Raw genomic sequence first — 25,517 nt, 5'->3', positions numbered from 1 at the left:
TTTAAATACCACACAAACCCACCAGCCCTCTCACCAAAACTACTAAATTAAACCCCAGCAATCATTGGTCCACGGGACCGTGGTTCCCGGGAGCCTCCAAAAAAATCGTCCTGCCTGACAAAAACCCCGGTCCCTGGCCGTTCCGTGCCCAAACTTTGGCGATGAACGTCGCCTCGCGGACCGACCGGGACCGAGGAAAAAAAAACCCAGCCGGGGGGAAAAAAAAAAAAACCCCCCGGCTGGGGATTTTTTATTCTAATTTTAAAAATGAGTTGAAAAACCTGAAAAGCAAACAGCATACAAGGTTACAACCCAACAGACCTTCAACAGGCACGCACACACACACACATACACACACTTCAGCTTACACACAAACCCACACTACCTCCCACATCACCCGCTCCGCTAACCCTCACCACACATTCACACCGCTCCTCGGGAACGTGGCTCCCGGGAGCCCCCAAAAAATCCTCCTGCCTGACAAAAACCCCGGTCCCTGGCCGTTCCGTGCCCGAAATTTGGCGATGAACGTCGCCTCACGGACCGACCGGGACCGAGGAAAAAAAAACCCAGCCGGGGGGAAAAAAAAAAAACCCCCCCAGCTGGGGATTTTTTATTCTAAATTTAAAAATGAGTTGAAAAACCTGAAAAGCAAACGTCACACACACAAGGTTAAATCCACTCACCCTGTGCTCACACACAGAGAGACTAGCACACACAGACAAACACAGCCACAGGCTCTCACACATGCTCACACGCTCTGCCCACTCACACGCTCGCTGCGGCCCTTACCTGAGACGCTGAAGAGCGTGCTTCGACGCATCTTCTGGCTGGCCCTCCCGGACATCAAATGGTAGATTAAGGAAATTGGTAGGCTCAGGGACCTGTGAGACAACAGAAAGTGGTCAGCAAGTGCCAATCTGACAGCCAGGAATTGTCCCCGCTCTGAACCGATAAGTTTTCTACCCAAAATCCCACAAAACACAAAGCAACAGGAAAATTTCTATACCTGTTCCACCTAACTATGACTAGCTGCCATGGCAGGGCACCTCCGACCATAAGTGGTACAACATAGGTACGCACAATATAAGCCAATGCACAAAGTGCGATTGCAGACAATAAAAGGCAATGCACTTACATACATTATAAGTACATACAGTAGAAGCCAACACAGGTACACACAATATAATCCAAGACAGGTACAAGCAAGATAAGTACATACAGTATAAGCCAACACAGGTACATGCTAGATAAGCCAACAGAAGTACATACAATATAAGTACATACAGTATAAGCCAACACAGGCACATGCAAGATAAATACATAGACTATAAGCCAACACAGGTACATGCAAGATAAACCAACAGACATACATGCAACATAAGTACATACAGGATAAGTCAACACAGGTACATGCAAGATAAGTACATAGACTATAAGCTAACACATGCAAGATAAACCAACAGACATACATGCAACATAGAGTACATACAGTATAAGCCAACACAGGTACATGCAACCTAAGTGCATACAGTAAAAGCTGACACAAGTACATGCAATATAAGCCAACACAAGTACATACAATATAAGTACATACAGTATAAGCCAACACAGGTACATGCAACCTAAGTGCATACAGTAAAAGCTGACACAAGTACATGCAATATAAGCCGACACAAGTACATACAATATAAGTACATACAGTATAAGCCAACACAGGTACATGCAAGATAAGTACATACACTATAAGCCAACACAGGTACATGCTAGATAAGCCAACACAGGTACATGCAACATAAGTACATACAGTATAAGCCAACACAGGTACATACAATATAAGTACATACAATATATGCCAACACAGGTACATACAATATAAGTACATACAATATATGCCAACACAGGTACACACAATATAGGTAGATAGATACAATATTAAACAGGACTTAAGATCACTCTGGAAGATGAAGTCCTGAGACCTATACCCTTTCAGAAGATGGAACCTATAGAACTACTGCAGTCACGTCAGGAGGGTATAAGACACCGCTCTAGAAGTCCAAAAAAATGTCATTGGGAAAAAAGGCACTACCAAAGCTGGTAGTGAGAAGGAAGACAGATGAGAACATCTTCTCTAATCCTACCTGGCTCAGAGAGTAAAAATATAAAGAGGGCAGAATAAGGAATATCCAGAAAGGCACATGAGGAGAACATAGGCAATATGGCACGGATTAGTGCCGACAAAGCGTCAAGATGTAAGAAAGGCCTTGGGCGTGAGACAATGGACACACACAACATAACACAGACGCAGATGACCTAATGCAAAGGCAAGCGGGAACTTTCCCCTTAGGGATCTGATATTGCAAACACAAGATGAGCCACAGGAAAGGAAGACCTATGATGATGGCACGTGATGATGAAATGTAGCTCGCAAAAAGAAGTTAGTGTCAAAGCAGTTAGGAAGACCCTCGAGACGCTCGGCCAGCCGACGGAAGGAAGCGGTGTGCCGGATGACCGTGGCGATAGCTCCGGACCCGAAGGCGAGCCCCTCGGGGGAAACGGCCGTGACGATGCCGAGTCGAGGAAAACTGACGACGCAAAGTCCACGAGAACGTGGAGATGGGTCGGAACTGCCCTGCCTGGCAAAGGCTCTCGTGAGGCTGAGGACAAACCCTCTCTCTTTAATTCCAAAGAGCCCATCCCACTACAGACCTCTCAGCTAAGCTGATGTGAAACTGCCCCCTGTGATAGTAAAGGCTTTTCCCCTTCTCCTGACCGCTGCCCCAACACTTAGCTTTTGGAACACGAGCGGACAAAATCCATCCTCGATCGGACGTGCGCGTTGAGATGTTCTCGATGTGTGTGATTCGGTGCTGCCACTTCCCAGCTGTGGCTACGAGCCTGCTCAGGGTACCTAAGATACAACAGAAAAGGTGACTATTGCCCTCAAAAACAGTAATCCCCGGGACTCCTCCGCACCGCTGCCCCGGCTCACCTCAAAACTTGATTTGACTCAGGAGGGTGCCCAGAAGACACCTGCAAAAAGAAAATATACACGCTTAGCATGCTGCTGCATAACGCTCCCCTATGACTCAGCCTGCCTAAACACCGACTCACCTGCCCTCCTCTGTTCCTTGGTCATGCTTAGGGGAGGTACAGCACCTGCAAGGAAACAAAGCAAAAAAGCATGCTGAGACACTGGGAAAACACAACCTCCCTACCGTGACAAGTATACCACACCAATACCTTAGGTTTGCACCCACCTGGCATGAGCAGCCTCGGCCGGGATAGATCACAAGTGAACCACCTAAAAGAATAAAAAAAAGAAAAAAAAACAAGAGGAGATAGTCAGAGCTGCGCCAGAAACTGAGACCTCAGGAATAAAACTGCGTGTGTACGCTACGCAATGCTCACCTTGCCCACTGGCCTGGACTGCAGCTCTCTGCCTTGACTTCCTAAAAGGAAAGGCAAAAGAGCTGTGACAGCCATAATTTATGCTTCCTCTACAGAGGAAAACAGTGACTGACCTGCTTGGGGGAATCCCCTCACCCTAGATGGGGGCTCTGCCCTGGATTTGATCCTTCTGCATCTGAAAGACAGTTCAGAGAAAAGTCAAAGGGCTGCAGGATAACTTAGAGGCTCCCGACATGTCATGTCCATTTACAAATCCCATCTAGAGGCCAACTACACCCGACATCACAAAATACAAGCCCCCAAGACGCCTCCGATTGCACCCGGCTACGGGGCAGGGCGGAGCAGCTCCGGCACAAATGTGTGCAGACACCCGTGACACGGGACGGGACGAGACAAACAACAAGGACAAAACACACACAGAAACCTGTAGGCAAGGAAAATGACTGCAAGGACTGATAAGACGAAAAATGAGATGACCAAGGTTAGACTGATGGTGAGCTGATGAGGCTCAGAGATGCCTGGCAAAAGAAAATGCTAAACTTAATGATTCAGTCCAAGAACTGCAAAGATGAATGCCCAGGAGCCCTAGAGTCACAATGCTGTAACTCAGCTCACATGCTCACAAGTGCTAATCAGCCATAACGGAACCTTGCAGGGTGCAAGTGTCCATACAGCTGAGAACAAGACCTGAAAAGACCTCTGACAGGCTGCTTCTAAAAAGAGATGCAATTCTGATGCCTGTCTGGGCTCCCGGGTGAAGAGTTCCGTGGCACGGCTGCCAGGGCAAAGAACGCTGAGATCACGGATGCTAGGAAATGTTTCTGAGAGGCCCCTCATAGTGCTAAGATAAAGAGACATGACATATCCAGACAGACAATACACAAAAGACAAGGGACATAAGACACACCGGGACTGCTCTGCCCTGCTGCCCACCTCAGCACCGTAACCAAAACTGAGGCTTTGCTTTTATGAGGCCAAAGGGGCCACATGTTGGCTACCCTCATCTCCAGAGCCAATTCAAACCTCCCACCCTGGGAGTCTGACCTAGCACCCCACTTTCATCCCCTCTGTGGTTCATAGCCCTCTACTTATCTCACAGACATCTGGCGATACTGCTCTGTATCGGGTGCAAAGCAAGGCCGCCTCAGCAGCTGCGGAGTTCCTGCTGCCACCGGGCTGGTGTCTCTCAGGCAGCTAGATTAAAGAAAACCAAACATCAGTGCCTGATCTTGGCACCGCATCGGCCAAAAGGCACAAGTCTGCTACTCACTGTTATCCTACCAATGGCCGATCGCCTGGAGTCACACACGTCAGCCATGCTGAGACACCGATGCCACCATCACAGAGTACACCTGCATGAAGAGGACAGGAGATGATGTAGGATTGCTGAAAACTGCATGGACCGATGCTCCTCATCCCTACTTGCCTGACTTACCGGAATTCCTCAGTGGATCCGGACCCTACCCAGAAGACAGGGCTGACAAGATCAGCGAACCCGGTCCGTCATCTGGTGGGGGATGGCGGCTTGACGTGCTCAGAGCGGCTTGACTAAGGCACAAAAACAAGAATGGAGACTTAGACTTGCCCCGGGAATTGAGACCTCAGCAACAATGAAGGCTACTGTTCACTGCTCACCTTGCCTTCTTGAACTTGACTGCTGAGATCCAGCTTTGCATCCTAAAAATAAAGACAAAGAACAGACCTGTAACAGGGTCACACTTACCACACACCCTGCACAGACAACTGTTGACTGACCTGATTTCAGGAACCCTCTCACCCAGGATGGGGTGCGCAGCCATGAATGCAATGCGCCTGCACCTGAAAGAAAGTAAGAACATAGGTCAAATACCAGGAGGATAACCCAAAATCTGCAAAAACCTTCTATCGACCTAAGAATATTATCTAGAGTTCAAGTACACCTAACATTATAAATTCCAAGTCCGCAGGATTACTCCAATTACACCAGGCTAGGCAACAGGGCAGAGCAGCTCCGGCACAAATGTGTGCAGACACCCGTGACACAGGACAGGCAGGACAGGACAAACAAAGGGCACAACACACAGACAAAAATCTCTCGGCAAGGAAAATGGCTGCAAGGACTGAGAGAACGCAAAGGGAGATGACTGAGTTCAAACTGACGGTCAGCTGATGAGGCTCAGAGAACCCTGGAGGAAGAAGATGCTAACTGAAGGATGTATTCCAAGAACAGCAAAGATCAATGCCTAGGAATCCTATGGTCAAAATCCTCTGCCTGCCCTCACATTCTTACAAGTCCTAATCCACCACAATGGATCCAGGTGGGGCATAGCTGTCCGGACAGCTCAGAACAAGACCTGACAAAACACCTGACTGGATGCTTCCAAAGAGAGAACTTTTGACCGGGGAGCTGAGACAGATATAAGAACCGCATGTGTGGCCTGGGTGCCAGGACAGGGAATGCAGAGATCACAGATGCTAACAAGGATGCCAGGGTTTCTGACAGGCCCCCCTAAGGTAAAAGACATTGCATGCACAAACAACACATAATGCAAAACAGACAAAGGACACGAGACACACCGGGACTGCTCTGCCCTGCGTACCGCAGCACTGGGATCAACAGTGAGACGTGGCTTTTATGGAGCCTAAGGGGCCACTTCATGAACACCGCCCAGCTCCAAATCGGACTCAAAAACCCCTCCCAGTAATTCCCAAACCAGCACCATGCCTTCATCCCCTCTGTGGGTCACAGCCCTCTACTTATCTCTCAGACATCTGGGGATGCCAGTCCGTCTCAGGTGCAGAGAAAGGCCACCTCGTCAGCTGGGAAGGTCCTGCTGGCACCGGGCTGGTGTCTCTCAGACAGCTAGATTAAAGAGAACCAAACATCAGTGCCTGACCTTGGCACCGCATCGGCCAAAACCCCACCACTCTGCTACTCACCGCGCTCCTAAGAAGGCCCGGCACCTCCTAACCCTGACCCTCTGCCACACCTGGAATGCATCTGCACCTGAAAGAAAGTTAGAACATATGTCAAACACCACCAGGATAACTCAAAAGCTGCAAACACCTTATATCAATCTAGGAAGAGCATCTAGACCCCAAGTACATCCCACATTACAAATTTCAACTCCCCATGGTTTGTCCTATTGCAGCAGGCCAGGCGGCAGGGCAAAAGAGCCCCGGGACAAATATGTGCAGACACCCGTGACACGGAACGTGACCAACAGGGGGACGTGAAACACAACACATCATGCTTGCGGTGAGGGCCTCGAGGGAAGAGGGCAAAAGGGACCCCAAAGACACAGCAGGTAACAGGCACACGGGACAACACCAAACAGACCGGAGCTGTTCTGCACTGCCCGCCTAAAAGCTGCCATCAAAAGTAGAGTCTCTCCCTTCATTTGTCCTAACATGCCCTTGGACAAGATTGCTTCTGCCTCCGCTATTTGTTAAATCTGGCCCAAAAACTCCCAATCTGCTACACTCCCATCTCCAGGCCAAGGCCCCCAACTTATCTTTTGGATGATGAGTGATGGCAATCCACATTGGTCCTGAAATGAGTCTGCCTCGGAGGGCCCCTGATAGCCCGTTAGCCTCTTGGTCAGCTACAATAAAGAAAACCAAAACAAAAGTATGAGTCCAGAATTATGGGGGACATATCCCAGCCAGTCAGCTACTTGCCCTCTCCTGAGTGTGCCTGGCTCCCTGAGGCTCCAGCTTCATCCTGATTCCAAGGCTGTGGCCTTCATTAGGGGTGGCACCTGGGTTAGAGAAAGGCAAAGTTAAATGGCATTGCTGTGAGTGCAGTGGATGACCTTGTGTGCTGCGAGACATGGGAATGCCTCTGCTAAGCTTCTGAACAGCCTTGTGTGGGAGGGCCCTCAAATAAACACCCTTTCTCACCCTGCTGCCTGCAAACCCCCTCCCAAGACCTCCTAACTCGATACCTGATCACCCGCCCTCTCCTAGTCACAATCCTCAACTCACCTGAAGCTTCAATCTCAAACATCATCCTTGACACTGGGCAGACCTCTCTTGCAACATGATCAATCCGCTGAAATATTGTTGTACTTGAGAGCTGAGCAATAAGAACCACTTCTCTCCGCTGCTGACCTTGGCTGCTGGTATCCAGATTGACTTCCTAAAAAGAAAGACAAAGAACAGTGCGGTAACACAGTCACCATACACACTTCTGCTGCAGAGACAAATGGGGCCTCACCTGCTCGGGGCAATCCCCTCAACGGGATGGGGCCCTCTGGCACCGATTTAATCCATCTCAATCTGAAAAAAAAGGTAGGACAAGAGTCAAACTGTTGCAGGATAACTGAGGAGCTCCAGATATCCTGTGTCCATCTACAAATCCCACCTAGAGTCCAACTACACCCCACATTACACATTCCAAGTCCCCGGGATTTCTACTATTGCACCAGGCTATGCGGCAGGGCAGAGCACCTCCGGCTCATAGGTGTGCTGACACCCGTGACACAGGACAGACAGGACAGGACAGACAACGGGGGCACAACAGGAACAGAAATCTCTTGGCAAGGAAAATGGTTGCAAGGACTGAGAGAATGCAAAAGGAGATGACTGAGTTCAAACTGACGGTCAGCTGATGAGGCTCAGAGAACCCTGGAGGAAGAAGATGCTAACTGAAGGATTTATTCCAAGAACAGCAAAGATCGATGCCTAGGAATCCTATGCTCAGAATCCTCTGCCTGCCCTCACATTCTTACAAGTCCTAATCCACCAAAATGGATCCAGGTGGGGCACAGCTGTCCGGACAGCTCAGAACAAGACCTGGCAAGACACCTGACTGGATGCTTCCAAAGAGAGAAGAGAGTCTGATGCCTGTCTGAGCTCCCCAGTCAAAAGTTCTGTGGCCGGGCTGCCAGGCCAGGGAATGCAGAGATCACAGATGCTAACAAGGATGCCAAGGTTTCTGACAGGCCCCCCTAAGGTAAAAGACATGGCATACACAAACAACACATAATGCACAACAGACAAAGGACACGAGACACACCGGGACTGCTCTGCCCTGCGCACCACAGCACTGTGATCAACAGTGAGACATGGCTTTTATGGGGCGTAAGGGGCCACTTCATGAACACCGCCCACCTCCAAATCGGACTCAAAAACCCCTCCCAGTAATTCCCAAACCAGCACCATGCCTTCATCCCCTCTGTGGGTCACAGCCCTCTACTTATCTCTCAGACATCTGGGGATGCCAGTCCGTCTCAGGTGCAGAGAAAGGCCACCTCGTCAGCTGGGAAGGTCCTGCTGGCACCGGGCTGGTGTCTCTCAGACAGCTAGATTAAAGAGAACCAAACATCAGTGCCTGACCTTGGCACCGCATCGGCCAAAACCCCACCACTCTGCTACTCACCGCGCTCCTAAGAAGGCCCGGCACCTCCTAACCCTGACCCTCTGCCACACCTGGAATGCATCTGCACCTGAAAGAAAGTTAGAACATATGTCAAACACCACCAGGATAACTCAAAAGCTGCAAACACCTTATATCAATCTAGGAAGAGCATCTAGACCCCAAGTACATCCCACATTACAAATTTCAACTCCCCATGGTTTGTCCTATTGCAGCAGGCCAGGCGGCAGGGCAAAAGAGCCCCGGGACAAATATGTGCAGACACCCGTGACACGGAACGTGACCAACAGGGGGACGTGAAACACAACACATCATGCTTGCGGTGAGGGCCTCGAGGGAAGAGGGCAAAAGGGACCCCAAAGACACAGCAGGTAACAGGCACACGGGACAACACCAAACAGACCGGAGCTGTTCTGCACTGCCCGCCTAAAAGCTGCCATCAAAAGTAGAGTCTCTCCCTTCATTTGTCCTAACATGCCCTTGGACAAGATTGCTTCTGCCTCCGCTATTTGTTAAATCTGGCCCAAAAACTCCCAATCTGCTACACTCCCATCTCCAGGCCAAGGCCCCCAACTTATCTTTTGGATGATGAGTGATGGCAATCCACATTGGTCCTGAAATGAGTCTGCCTCGGAGGGCCCCTGATAGCCCGTTAGCCTCTTGGTCAGCTACAATAAAGAAAACCAAAACAAAAGTATGAGTCCAGAATTATGGGGGACATATCCCAGCCAGTCAGCTACTTGCCCTCTCCTGAGTGTGCCTGGCTCCCTGAGGCTCCAGCTTCATCCTGATTCCAAGGCTGTGGCCTTCATTAGGGGTGGCACCTGGGTTAGAGAAAGGCAAAGTTAAATGGCATTGCTGTGAGTGCAGTGGATGACCTTGTGTGCTGCGAGACATGGGAATGCCTCTGCTAAGCTTCTGAACAGCCTTGTGTGGGAGGGCCCTCAAATAAACACCCTTTCTCACCCTGCTGCCTGCAAACCCCCTCCCAAGACCTCCTAACTCGATACCTGATCACCCGCCCTCTCCTAGTCACAATCCTCAACTCACCTGAAGCTTCAATCTCAAACATCATCCTTGACACTGGGCAGACCTCTCTTGCAACATGATCAATCCGCTGAAATATTGTTGTACTTGAGAGCTGAGCAATAAGAACCACTTCTCTCCGCTGCTGACCTTGGCTGCTGGTATCCAGATTGACTTCCTAAAAAGAAAGACAAAGAACAGTGCGGTAACACAGTCACCATACACACTTCTGCTGCAGAGACAAATGGGGCCTCACCTGCTCGGGGCAATCCCCTCAACGGGATGGGGCCCTCTGGCACCGATTTAATCCATCTCAATCTGAAAAAAAAGGTAGGACAAGAGTCAAACTGTTGCAGGATAACTGAGGAGCTCCAGATATCCTGTGTCCATCTACAAATCCCACCTAGAGTCCAACTACACCCCACATTACACATTCCAAGTCCCCGGGATTTCTACTATTGCACCAGGCTATGCGGCAGGGCAGAGCACCTCCGGCTCATAGGTGTGCTGACACCCGTGACACAGGACAGACAGGACAGGACAGACAACGGGGGCACAACAGGAACAGAAATCTCTTGGCAAGGAAAATGGTTGCAAGGACTGAGAGAATGCAAAAGGAGATGACTGAGTTCAAACTGACGGTCAGCTGATGAGGCTCAGAGAACCCTGGAGGAAGAAGATGCTAACTGAAGGATTTATTCCAAGAACAGCAAAGATCGATGCCTAGGAATCCTATGCTCAGAATCCTCTGCCTGCCCTCACATTCTTACAAGTCCTAATCCACCAAAATGGATCCAGGTGGGGCACAGCTGTCCGGACAGCTCAGAACAAGACCTGGCAAGACACCTGACTGGATGCTTCCAAAGAGAGAAGAGAGTCTGATGCCTGTCTGAGCTCCCCAGTCAAAAGTTCTGTGGCCGGGCTGCCAGGCCAGGGAATGCAGAGATCACAGATGCTAACAAGGATGCCAAGGTTTCTGACAGGCCCCCCTAAGGTAAAAGACATGGCATACACAAACAACACATAATGCACAACAGACAAAGGACACGAGACACACCGGGACTGCTCTGCCCTGCGCACCACAGCACTGTGATCAACAGTGAGACATGGCTTTTATGGGGCGTAAGGGGCCACTTCATGAACACCGCCCAGCTCCAAATCGGACTCAAAAACCCCTCCCAGTAATTCCCAAACCAGCACCATGCCTTCATCCCCTCTGTGGGTCACAGCCCTCTACTTATCTCTCAGACATCTGGGGATGCCAGTCCGTCTCAGGTGCAGAGAAAGGCCACCTCGTCAGCTGGGAAGGTCCTGCTGGCACCGGGCTGGTGTCTCTCAGACAGCTAGATTAAAGAGAACCAAACATCAGTGCCTGACCTTGGCACCGCATCGGCCAAAACCCCACCACTCTGCTACTCACCGCGCTCCTAAGAAGGCCCGGCACCTCCTAACCCTGACCCTCTGCCACACCTGGAATGCATCTGCACCTGAAAGAAAGTTAGAACATATGTCAAACACCACCAGGATAACTCAAAAGCTGCAAACACCTTATATCAATCTAGGAAGAGCATCTAGACCCCAAGTACATCCCACATTACAAATTTCAACTCCCCATGGTTTGTCCTATTGCAGCAGGCCAGGCGGCAGGGCAAAAGAGCCCCGGGACAAATATGTGCAGACACCCGTGACACGGAACGTGACCAACAGGGGGACGTGAAACACAACACATCATGCTTGCGGTGAGGGCCTCGAGGGAAGAGGGCAAAAGGGACCCCAAAGACACAGCAGGTAACAGGCACACGGGACAACACCAAACAGACCGGAGCTGTTCTGCACTGCCCGCCTAAAAGCTGCCATCAAAAGTAGAGTCTCTCCCTTCATTTGTCCTAACATGCCCTTGGACAAGATTGCTTCTGCCTCCGCTATTTGTTAAATCTGGCCCAAAAACTCCCAATCTGCTACACTCCCATCTCCAGGCCAAGGCCCCCAACTTATCTTTTGGATGATGAGTGATGGCAATCCACATTGGTCCTGAAATGAGTCTGCCTCGGAGGGCCCCTGATAGCCCGTTAGCCTCTTGGTCAGCTACAATAAAGAAAACCAAAACAAAAGTATGAGTCCAGAATTATGGGGGACATATCCCAGCCAGTCAGCTACTTGCCCTCTCCTGAGTGTGCCTGGCTCCCTGAGGCTCCAGCTTCATCCTGATTCCAAGGCTGTGGCCTTCATTAGGGGTGGCACCTGGGTTAGAGAAAGGCAAAGTTAAATGGCATTGCTGTGAGTGCAGTGGATGACCTTGTGTGCTGCGAGACATGGGAATGCCTCTGCTAAGCTTCTGAACAGCCTTGTGTGGGAGGGCCCTCAAATAAACACCCTTTCTCACCCTGCTGCCTGCAAACCCCCTCCCAAGACCTCCTAACTCGATACCTGATCACCCGCCCTCTCCTAGTCACAATCCTCAACTCACCTGAAGCTTCAATCTCAAACATCATCCTTGACACTGGGCAGACCTCTCTTGCAACATGATCAATCCGCTGAAATATTGTTGTACTTGAGAGCTGAGCAATAAGAACCACTTCTCTCCGCTGCTGACCTTGGCTGCTGGTATCCAGATTGACTTCCTAAAAAGAAAGACAAAGAACAGTGCGGTAACACAGTCACCATACACACTTCTGCTGCAGAGACAAATGGGGCCTCACCTGCTCGGGGCAATCCCCTCAACGGGATGGGGCCCTCTGGCACCGATTTAATCCATCTCAATCTGAAAAAAAAGGTAGGACAAGAGTCAAACTGTTGCAGGATAACTGAGGAGCTCCAGATATCCTGTGTCCATCTACAAATCCCACCTAGAGTCCAACTACACCCCACATTACACATTCCAAGTCCCCGGGATTTCTACTATTGCACCAGGCTATGCGGCAGGGCAGAGCACCTCCGGCTCATAGGTGTGCTGACACCCGTGACACAGGACAGACAGGACAGGACAGACAACGGGGGCACAACAGGAACAGAAATCTCTTGGCAAGGAAAATGGTTGCAAGGACTGAGAGAATGCAAAAGGAGATGACTGAGTTCAAACTGACGGTCAGCTGATGAGGCTCAGAGAACCCTGGAGGAAGAAGATGCTAACTGAAGGATTTATTCCAAGAACAGCAAAGATCGATGCCTAGGAATCCTATGCTCAGAATCCTCTGCCTGCCCTCACATTCTTACAAGTCCTAATCCACCAAAATGGATCCAGGTGGGGCACAGCTGTCCGGACAGCTCAGAACAAGACCTGGCAAGACACCTGACTGGATGCTTCCAAAGAGAGAAGAGAGTCTGATGCCTGTCTGAGCTCCCCAGTCAAAAGTTCTGTGGCCGGGCTGCCAGGCCAGGGAATGCAGAGATCACAGATGCTAACAAGGATGCCAAGGTTTCTGACAGGCCCCCCTAAGGTAAAAGACATGGCATACACAAACAACACATAATGCACAACAGACAAAGGACACGAGACACACCGGGACTGCTCTGCCCTGCGCACCACAGCACTGTGATCAACAGTGAGACATGGCTTTTATGGGGCGTAAGGGGCCACTTCATGAACACCGCCCACCTCCAAATCGGACTCAAAAACCCCTCCCAGTAATTCCCAAACCAGCACCATGCCTTCATCCCCTCTGTGGGTCACAGCCCTCTACTTATCTCTCAGACATCTGGGGATGCCAGTCCGTCTCAGGTGCAGAGAAAGGCCACCTCGTCAGCTGGGAAGGTCCTGCTGGCACCGGGCTGGTGTCTCTCAGACAGCTAGATTAAAGAGAACCAAACATCAGTGCCTGACCTTGGCACCGCATCGGCCAAAACCCCACCACTCTGCTACTCACCGCGCTCCTAAGAAGGCCCGGCACCTCCTAACCCTGACCCTCTGCCACACCTGGAATGCATCTGCACCTGAAAGAAAGTTAGAACATATGTCAAACACCACCAGGATAACTCAAAAGCTGCAAACACCTTATATCAATCTAGGAAGAGCATCTAGACCCCAAGTACATCCCACATTACAAATTTCAACTCCCCATGGTTTGTCCTATTGCAGCAGGCCAGGCGGCAGGGCAAAAGAGCCCCGGGACAAATATGTGCAGACACCCGTGACACGGAACGTGACCAACAGGGGGACGTGAAACACAACACATCATGCTTGCGGTGAGGGCCTCGAGGGAAGAGGGCAAAAGGGACCCCAAAGACACAGCAGGTAACAGGCACACGGGACAACACCAAACAGACCGGAGCTGTTCTGCACTGCCCGCCTAAAAGCTGCCATCAAAAGTAGAGTCTCTCCCTTCATTTGTCCTAACATGCCCTTGGACAAGATTGCTTCTGCCTCCGCTATTTGTTAAATCTGGCCCAAAAACTCCCAATCTGCTACACTCCCATCTCCAGGCCAAGGCCCCCAACTTATCTTTTGGATGATGAGTGATGGCAATCCACATTGGTCCTGAAATGAGTCTGCCTCGGAGGGCCCCTGATAGCCCGTTAGCCTCTTGGTCAGCTACAATAAAGAAAACCAAAACAAAAGTATGAGTCCAGAATTATGGGGGACATATCCCAGCCAGTCAGCTACTTGCCCTCTCCTGAGTGTGCCTGGCTCCCTGAGGCTCCAGCTTCATCCTGATTCCAAGGCTGTGGCCTTCATTAGGGGTGGCACCTGGGTTAGAGAAAGGCAAAGTTAAATGGCATTGCTGTGAGTGCAGTGGATGACCTTGTGTGCTGCGAGACATGGGAATGCCTCTGCTAAGCTTCTGAACAGCCTTGTGTGGGAGGGCCCTCAAATAAACACCCTTTCTCACCCTGCTGCCTGCAAACCCCCTCCCAAGACCTCCTAACTCGATACCTGATCACCCGCCCTCTCCTAGTCACAATCCTCAACTCACCTGAAGCTTCAATCTCAAACATCATCCTTGACACTGGGCAGACCTCTCTTGCAACATGATCAATCCGCTGAAATATTGTTGTACTTGAGAGCTGAGCAATAAGAACCACTTCTCTCCGCTGCTGACCTTGGCTGCTGGTATCCAGATTGACTTCCTAAAAAGAAAGACAAAGAACAGTGCGGTAACACAGTCACCATACACACTTCTGCTGCAGAGACAAATGGGGCCTCACCTGCTCGGGGCAATCCCCTCAACGGGATGGGGCCCTCTGGCACCGATTTAATCCATCTCAATCTGAAAAAAAAGGTAGGACAAGAGTCAAACTGTTGCAGGATAACTGAGGAGCTCCAGATATCCTGTGTCCATCTACAAATCCCACCTAGAGTCCAACTACACCCCACATTACACATTCCAAGTCCCCGGGATTTCTACTATTGCACCAGGCTATGCGGCAGGGCAGAGCACCTCCGGCTCATAGGTGTGCTGACACCCGTGACACAGGACAGACAGGACAGGACAGACAACGGGGGCACAACAGGAACAGAAATCTCTTGGCAAGGAAAATGGTTGCAAGGACTGAGAGAATGCAAAAGGAGATGACTGAGTTCAAACTGACGGTCAGCTGATGAGGCTCAGAGAACCCTGGAGGAAGAAGATGCTAACTGAAGGATTTATTCCAAGAACAGCAAAGATCGATGCCTAGGAATCCTATGCTCAGAATCCTCTGCCTGCCCTCACATTCTTACAAGTCCTAATCCACCAAAATGGATCCAGGTGGGGCACAGCTGTCCGGACAGCTCAGAACAAGACCTGGCAAGACACCTGACTGGATGCTTCCAAAGAGAGAAGAGAGTCTGATGCCTGTCTGAGCTCCCCAGTCAAAAGTTCTGTGGCCGGGCTGCCAGGCCAGGGAATGCAGAGATCACAGATGCTAACAAGGATGCCAAGGTTTCTGACAGGCCCCCCTAAGGTAAAAGACATGGCATACACAAACAACACATAATGCACAACAGACAAAGGACACGAGACACACCGGGACTGCTCTGCCCTGCGCACCACAGCACTGTGATCAACAGTGAGACATGGCTTTTATGGGGCGTAAGGGGCCACTTCATGAACACCGCCCACCTCCAAATCGGACTCAAAAACCCCTCCCAGTAATTCCCAAACCAGCACCATGCCTTCATCCCCTCTGTGGGTCACAGCCCTCTACTTATCTCTCAGACATCTGGGGATGCCAGTCCGTCTCAGGTGCAGAGAAAGGCCACCTCGTCAGCTGGGAAGGTCCTGCTGGCACCGGGCTGGTGTCTCTCAGACAGCTAGATTAAAGAGAACCAAACATCAGTGCCTGACCTTGGCACCGCATCGGCCAAAACCCCACCACTCTGCTACTCACCGCGCTCCTAAGAAGGCCCGGCACCTCCTAACCCTGACCCTCTGCCACACCTGGAATGCATCTGCACCTGAAAGAAAGTTAGAACATATGTCAAACACCACCAGGATAACTCAAAAGCTGCAAACACCTTATATCAATCTAGGAAGAGCATCTAGACCCCAAGTACATCCCACATTACAAATTTCAACTCCCCATGGTTTGTCCTATTGCAGCAGGCCAGGCGGCAGGGCAAAAGAGCCCCGGGACAAATATGTGCAGACACCCGTGACACGGAACGTGACCAACAGGGGGACGTGAAACACAACACATCATGCTTGCGGTGAGGGCCTCGAGGGAAGAGGGCAAAAGGGACCCCAAAGACACAGCAGGTAACAGGCACACGGGACAACACCAAACAGACCGGAGCTGTTCTGCACTGCCCGCCTAAAAGCTGCCATCAAAAGTAGAGTCTCTCCCTTCATTTGTCCTAACATGCCCTTGGACAAGATTGCTTCTGCCTCCGCTATTTGTTAAATCTGGCCCAAAAACTCCCAATCTGCTACACTCCCATCTCCAGGCCAAGGCCCCCAACTTATCTTTTGGATGATGAGTGATGGCAATCCACATTGGTCCTGAAATGAGTCTGCCTCGGAGGGCCCCTGATAGCCCGTTAGCCTCTTGGTCAGCTACAATAAAGAAAACCAAAACAAAAGTATGAGTCCAGAATTATGGGGGACATATCCCAGCCAGTCAGCTACTTGCCCTCTCCTGAGTGTGCCTGGCTCCCTGAGGCTCCAGCTTCATCCTGATTCCAAGGCTGTGGCCTTCATTAGGGGTGGCACCTGGGTTAGAGAAAGGCAAAGTTAAATGGCATTGCTGTGAGTGCAGTGGATGACCTTGTGTGCTGCGAGACATGGGAATGCCTCTGCTAAGCTTCTGAACAGCCTTGTGTGGGAGGGCCCTCAAATAAACACCCTTTCTCACCCTGCTGCCTGCAAACCCCCTCCCAAGACCTCCTAACTCGATACCTGATCACCCGCCCTCTCCTAGTCACAATCCTCAACTCACCTGAAGCTTCAATCTCAAACATCATCCTTGACACTGGGCAGACCTCTCTTGCAACATGATCAATCCGCTGAAATATTGTTGTACTTGAGAGCTGAGCAATAAGAACCACTTCTCTCCGCTGCTGACCTTGGCTGCTGGTATCCAGATTGACTTCCTAAAAAGAAAGACAAAGAACAGTGCGGTAACACAGTCACCATACACACTTCTGCTGCAGAGACAAATGGGGCCTCACCTGCTCGGGGCAATCCCCTCAACGGGATGGGGCCCTCTGGCACCGATTTAATCCATCTCAATCTGAAAAAAAAGGTAGGACAAGAGTCAAACTGTTGCAGGATAACTGAGGAGCTCCAGATATCCTGTGTCCATCTACAAATCCCACCTAGAGTCCAACTACACCCCACATTACACATTCCAAGTCCCCGGGATTTCTACTATTGCACCAGGCTATGCGGCAGGGCAGAGCACCTCCGGCTCATAGGTGTGCTGACACCCGTGACACAGGACAGACAGGACAGGACAGACAACGGGGGCACAACAGGAACAGAAATCTCTTGGCAAGGAAAATGGTTGCAAGGACTGAGAGAATGCAAAAGGAGATGACTGAGTTCAAACTGACGGTCAGCTGATGAGGCTCAGAGAACCCTGGAGGAAGAAGATGCTAACTGAAGGATTTATTCCAAGAACAGCAAAGATCGATGCCTAGGAATCCTATGCTCAGAATCCTCTGCCTGCCCTCACATTCTTACAAGTCCTAATCCACCAAAATGGATCCAGGTGGGGCACAGCTGTCCGGACAGCTCAGAACAAGACCTGGCAAGACACCTGACTGGATGCTTCCAAAGAGAGAAGAGAGTCTGATGCCTGTCTGAGCTCCCCAGTCAAAAGTTCTGTGGCCGGGCTGCCAGGCCAGGGAATGCAGAGATCACAGATGCTAACAAGGATGCCAAGGTTTCTGACAGGCCCCCCTAAGGTAAAAGACATGGCATACACAAACAACACATAATGCACAACAGACAAAGGACACGAGACACACCGGGACTGCTCTGCCCTGCGCACCACAGCACTGTGATCAACAGTGAGACATGGCTTTTATGGGGCGTAAGGGGCCACTTCATGAACACCGCCCACCTCCAAATCGGACTCAAAAACCCCTCCCAGTAATTCCCAAACCAGCACCATGCCTTCATCCCCTCTGTGGGTCACAGCCCTCTACTTATCTCTCAGACATCTGGGGATGCCAGTCCGTCTCAGGTGCAGAGAAAGGCCACCTCGTCAGCTGGGAAGGTCCTGCTGGCACCGGGCTGGTGTCTCTCAGACAGCTAGATTAAAGAGAACCAAACATCAGTGCCTGACCTTGGCACCGCATCGGCCAAAACCCCACCACTCTGCTACTCACCGCGCTCCTAAGAAGGCCCGGCACCTCCTAACCCTGACCCTCTGCCACACCTGGAATGCATCTGCACCTGAAAGAAAGTTAGAACATATGTCAAACACCACCAGGATAACTCAAAAGCTGCAAACACCTTATATCAATCTAGGAAGAGCATCTAGACCCCAAGTACATCCCACATTACAAATTTCAACTCCCCATGGTTTGTCCTATTGCAGCAGGCCAGGCGGCAGGGCAAAAGAGCCCCGGGACAAATATGTGCAGACACCCGTGACACGGAACGTGACCAACAGGGGGACGTGAAACACAACACATCATGCTTGCGGTGAGGGCCTCGAGGGAAGAGGGCAAAAGGGACCCCAAAGACACAGCAGGTAACAGGCACACGGGACAACACCAAACAGACCGGAGCTGTTCTGCACTGCCCGCCTAAAAGCTGCCATCAAAAGTAGAGTCTCTCCCTTCATTTGTCCTAACATGCCCTTGGACAAGATTGCTTCTGCCTCCGCTATTTGTTAAATCTGGCCCAAAAACTCCCAATCTGCTACACTCCCATCTCCAGGCCAAGGCCCCCAACTTATCTTTTGGATGATGAGTGATGGCAATCCACATTGGTCCTGAAATGAGTCTGCCTCGGAGGGCCCCTGATAGCCCGTTAGCCTCTTGGTCAGCTACAATAAAGAAAACCAAAACAAAAGTATGAGTCCAGAATTATGGGGGACATATCCCAGCCAGTCAGCTACTTGCCCTCTCCTGAGTGTGCCTGGCTCCCTGAGGCTCCAGCTTCATCCTGATTCCAAGGCTGTGGCCTTCATTAGGGGTGGCACCTGGGTTAGAGAAAGGCAAAGTTAAATGGCATTGCTGTGAGTGCAGTGGATGACCTTGTGTGCTGCGAGACATGGGAATGCCTCTGCTAAGCTTCTGAACAGCCTTGTGTGGGAGGGCCCTCAAATAAACACCCTTTCTCACCCTGCTGCCTGCAAACCCCCTCCCAAGACCTCCTAACTCGATACCTGATCACCCGCCCTCTCCTAGTCACAATCCTCAACTCACCTGAAGCTTCAATCTCAAACATCATCCTTGACACTGGGCAGACCTCTCTTGCAACATGATCAATCCGCTGAAATATTGTTGTACTTGAGAGCTGAGCAATAAGAACCACTTCTCTCCGCTGCTGACCTTGGCTGCTGGTATCCAGATTGACTTCCTAAAAAGAAAGACAAAGAACAGTGCGGTAACACAGTCACCATACACACTTCTGCTGCAGAGACAAATGGGGCCTCACCTGCTCGGGGCAATCCCCTCAACGGGATGGGGCCCTCTGGCACCGATTTAATCCATCTCAATCTGAAAAAAAAGGTAGGACAAGAGTCAAACTGTTGCAGGATAACTGAGGAGCTCCAGATATCCTGTGTCCATCTACAAATCCCACCTAGAGTCCAACTACACCCCACATTACACATTCCAAGTCCCCGGGATTTCTACTATTGCACCAGGCTATGCGGCAGGGCAGAGCACCTCCGGCTCATAGGTGTGCTGACACCCGTGACACAGGACAGACAGGACAGGACAGACAACGGGGGCACAACAGGAACAGAAATCTCTTGGCAAGGAAAATGGTTGCAAGGACTGAGAGAATGCAAAAGGAGATGACTGAGTTCAAACTGACGGTCAGCTGATGAGGCTCAGAGAACCCTGGAGGAAGAAGATGCTAACTGAAGGATTTATTCCAAGAACAGCAAAGATCGATGCCTAGGAATCCTATGCTCAGAATCCTCTGCCTGCCCTCACATTCTTACAAGTCCTAATCCACCAAAATGGATCCAGGTGGGGCACAGCTGTCCGGACAGCTCAGAACAAGACCTGGCAAGACACCTGACTGGATGCTTCCAAAGAGAGAAGAGAGTCTGATGCCTGTCTGAGCTCCCCAGTCAAAAGTTCTGTGGCCGGGCTGCCAGGCCAGGGAATGCAGAGATCACAGATGCTAACAAGGATGCCAAGGTTTCTGACAGGCCCCCCTAAGGTAAAAGACATGGCATACACAAACAACACATAATGCACAACAGACAAAGGACACGAGACACACCGGGACTGCTCTGCCCTGCGCACCACAGCACTGTGATCAACAGTGAGACATGGCTTTTATGGGGCGTAAGGGGCCACTTCATGAACACCGCCCAGCTCCAAATCGGACTCAAAAACCCCTCCCAGTAATTCCCAAACCAGCACCATGCCTTCATCCCCTCTGTGGGTCACAGCCCTCTACTTATCTCTCAGACATCTGGGGATGCCAGTCCGTCTCAGGTGCAGAGAAAGGCCACCTCGTCAGCTGGGAAGGTCCTGCTGGCACCGGGCTGGTGTCTCTCAGACAGCTAGATTAAAGAGAACCAAACATCAGTGCCTGACCTTGGCACCGCATCGGCCAAAACCCCACCACTCTGCTACTCACCGCGCTCCTAAGAAGGCCCGGCACCTCCTAACCCTGACCCTCTGCCACACCTGGAATGCATCTGCACCTGAAAGAAAGTTAGAACATATGTCAAACACCACCAGGATAACTCAAAAGCTGCAAACACCTTATATCAATCTAGGAAGAGCATCTAGACCCCAAGTACATCCCACATTACAAATTTCAACTCCCCATGGTTTGTCCTATTGCAGCAGGCCAGGCGGCAGGGCAAAAGAGCCCCGGGACAAATATGTGCAGACACCCGTGACACGGAACGTGACCAACAGGGGGACGTGAAACACAACACATCATGCTTGCGGTGAGGGCCTCGAGGGAAGAGGGCAAAAGGGACCCCAAAGACACAGCAGGTAACAGGCACACGGGACAACACCAAACAGACCGGAGCTGTTCTGCACTGCCCGCCTAAAAGCTGCCATCAAAAGTAGAGTCTCTCCCTTCATTTGTCCTAACATGCCCTTGGACAAGATTGCTTCTGCCTCCGCTATTTGTTAAATCTGGCCCAAAAACTCCCAATCTGCTACACTCCCATCTCCAGGCCAAGGCCCCCAACTTATCTTTTGGATGATGAGTGATGGCAATCCACATTGGTCCTGAAATGAGTCTGCCTCGGAGGGCCCCTGATAGCCCGTTAGCCTCTTGGTCAGCTACAATAAAGAAAACCAAAACAAAAGTATGAGTCCAGAATTATGGGGGACATATCCCAGCCAGTCAGCTACTTGCCCTCTCCTGAGTGTGCCTGGCTCCCTGAGGCTCCAGCTTCATCCTGATTCCAAGGCTGTGGCCTTCATTAGGGGTGGCACCTGGGTTAGAGAAAGGCAAAGTTAAATGGCATTGCTGTGAGTGCAGTGGATGACCTTGTGTGCTGCGAGACATGGGAATGCCTCTGCTAAGCTTCTGAACAGCCTTGTGTGGGAGGGCCCTCAAATAAACACCCTTTCTCACCCTGCTGCCTGCAAACCCCCTCCCAAGACCTCCTAACTCGATACCTGATCACCCGCCCTCTCCTAGTCACAATCCTCAACTCACCTGAAGCTTCAATCTCAAACATCATCCTTGACACTGGGCAGACCTCTCTTGCAACATGATCAATCCGCTGAAATATTGTTGTACTTGAGAGCTGAGCAATAAGAACCACTTCTCTCCGCTGCTGACCTTGGCTGCTGGTATCCAGATTGACTTCCTAAAAAGAAAGACAAAGAACAGTGCGGTAACACAGTCACCATACACACTTCTGCTGCAGAGACAAATGGGGCCTCACCTGCTCGGGGCAATCCCCTCAACGGGATGGGGCCCTCTGGCACCGATTTAATCCATCTCAATCTGAAAAAAAAGGTAGGACAAGAGTCAAACTGTTGCAGGATAACTGAGGAGCTCCAGATATCCTGTGTCCATCTACAAATCCCACCTAGAGTCCAACTACACCCCACATTACACATTCCAAGTCCCCGGGATTTCTACTATTGCACCAGGCTATGCGGCAGGGCAGAGCACCTCCGGCTCATAGGTGTGCTGACACCCGTGACACAGGACAGACAGGACAGGACAGACAACGGGGGCACAACAGGAACAGAAATCTCTTGGCAAGGAAAATGGTTGCAAGGACTGAGAGAATGCAAAAGGAGATGACTGAGTTCAAACTGACGGTCAGCTGATGAGGCTCAGAGAACCCTGGAGGAAGAAGATGCTAACTGAAGGATTTATTCCAAGAACAGCAAAGATCGATGCCTAGGAATCCTATGCTCAGAATCCTCTGCCTGCCCTCACATTCTTACAAGTCCTAATCCACCAAAATGGATCCAGGTGGGGCACAGCTGTCCGGACAGCTCAGAACAAGACCTGGCAAGACACCTGACTGGATGCTTCCAAAGAGAGAAGAGAGTCTGATGCCTGTCTGAGCTCCCCAGTCAAAAGTTCTGTGGCCGGGCTGCCAGGCCAGGGAATGCAGAGATCACAGATGCTAACAAGGATGCCAAGGTTTCTGACAGGCCCCCCTAAGGTAAAAGACATGGCATACACAAACAACACATAATGCACAACAGACAAAGGACACGAGACACACCGGGACTGCTCTGCCCTGCGCACCACAGCACTGTGATCAACAGTGAGACATGGCTTTTATGGGGCGTAAGGGGCCACTTCATGAACACCGCCCAGCTCCAAATCGGACTCAAAAACCCCTCCCAGTAATTCCCAAACCAGCACCATGCCTTCATCCCCTCTGTGGGTCACAGCCCTCTACTTATCTCTCAGACATCTGGGGATGCCAGTCCGTCTCAGGTGCAGAGAAAGGCCACCTCGTCAGCTGGGAAGGTCCTGCTGGCACCGGGCTGGTGTCTCTCAGACAGCTAGATTAAAGAGAACCAAACATCAGTGCCTGACCTTGGCACCGCATCGGCCAAAACCCCACCACTCTGCTACTCACCGCGCTCCTAAGAAGGCCCGGCACCTCCTAACCCTGACCCTCTGCCACACCTGGAATGCATCTGCACCTGAAAGAAAGTTAGAACATATGTCAAACACCACCAGGATAACTCAAAAGCTGCAAACACCTTATATCAATCTAGGAAGAGCATCTAGACCCCAAGTACATCCCACATTACAAATTTCAACTCCCCATGGTTTGTCCTATTGCAGCAGGCCAGGCGGCAGGGCAAAAGAGCCCCGGGACAAATATGTGCAGACACCCGTGACACGGAACGTGACCAACAGGGGGACGTGAAACACAACACATCATGCTTGCGGTGAGGGCCTCGAGGGAAGAGGGCAAAAGGGACCCCAAAGACACAGCAGGTAACAGGCACACGGGACAACACCAAACAGACCGGAGCTGTTCTGCACTGCCCGCCTAAAAGCTGCCATCAAAAGTAGAGTCTCTCCCTTCATTTGTCCTAACATGCCCTTGGACAAGATTGCTTCTGCCTCCGCTATTTGTTAAATCTGGCCCAAAAACTCCCAATCTGCTACACTCCCATCTCCAGGCCAAGGCCCCCAACTTATCTTTTGGATGATGAGTGATGGCAATCCACATTGGTCCTGAAATGAGTCTGCCTCGGAGGGCCCCTGATAGCCCGTTAGCCTCTTGGTCAGCTACAATAAAGAAAACCAAAACAAAAGTATGAGTCCAGAATTATGGGGGACATATCCCAGCCAGTCAGCTACTTGCCCTCTCCTGAGTGTGCCTGGCTCCCTGAGGCTCCAGCTTCATCCTGATTCCAAGGCTGTGGCCTTCATTAGGGGTGGCACCTGGGTTAGAGAAAGGCAAAGTTAAATGGCATTGCTGTGAGTGCAGTGGATGACCTTGTGTGCTGCGAGACATGGGAATGCCTCTGCTAAGCTTCTGAACAGCCTTGTGTGGGAGGGCCCTCAAATAAACACCCTTTCTCACCCTGCTGCCTGCAAACCCCCTCCCAAGACCTCCTAACTCGATACCTGATCACCCGCCCTCTCCTAGTCACAATCCTCAACTCACCTGAAGCTTCAATCTCAAACATCATCCTTGACACTGGGCAGACCTCTCTTGCAACATGATCAATCCGCTGAAATATTGTTGTACTTGAGAGCTGAGCAATAAGAACCACTTCTCTCCGCTGCTGACCTTGGCTGCTGGTATCCAGATTGACTTCCTAAAAAGAAAGACAAAGAACAGTGCGGTAACACAGTCACCATACACACTTCTGCTGCAGAGACAAATGGGGCCTCACCTGCTCGGGGCAATCCCCTCAACGGGATGGGGCCCTCTGGCACCGATTTAATCCATCTCAATCTGAAAAAAAAGGTAGGACAAGAGTCAAACTGTTGCAGGATAACTGAGGAGCTCCAGATATCCTGTGTCCATCTACAAATCCCACCTAGAGTCCAACTACACCCCACATTACACATTCCAAGTCCCCGGGATTTCTACTATTGCACCAGGCTATGCGGCAGGGCAGAGCACCTCCGGCTCATAGGTGTGCTGACACCCGTGACACAGGACAGGCAGGACAGGACAAACAAAGCACACAACACACAGACAGAAATCTTCCGGCAACGAAAATGGTCGCAAGGACTGATAGAATGCAAAAGAACATGACCGAGTTGAAACTGATGGTGAGCTGATGAAGCTCAGAGAACCCTGGAGGAAGAAGGTAACTGAAGGATTTATTCCAAGAACAGCAAAGATCGATGCCTAGGAATCCTATGGTCAAAATCCTCTGCCTGCCCTCACATTCTTACAAGTCCTAATCCACCACAATGGATCCAGGTGGGGCATAGCTGTCCGGACAGCTCAGAACAAGACCTGACAAGACACCTGACTGGATGGTTCCAAAGAGAGAAGAGAGTCTGATGCCTGTCTGAGCTCCCCAGTCAAAAGTTTTGTGGCCTGGCTGCCAGGCCAGGGAATGCAGAGATCACAGATGCTAACAAGGATGCCAGGGTTTCTGACAGGCCCCCCTAAGGTAAAAGACATGGCATACACAAACAACACATAATGCACAACAGACAAGTGACACGAGACACACCGGGACTGC

Source organism: Melospiza melodia, unplaced genomic scaffold (assembly GCF_035770615.1).
Source record: "Melospiza melodia melodia isolate bMelMel2 unplaced genomic scaffold, bMelMel2.pri scaffold_199, whole genome shotgun sequence".
NCBI classification, from domain to species: domain Eukaryota; kingdom Metazoa; phylum Chordata; class Aves; order Passeriformes; family Passerellidae; genus Melospiza; species Melospiza melodia.
The sequence above is the reverse complement of the archived record's forward strand: the minus strand, read 5'-3'. Positions refer to the sequence as shown.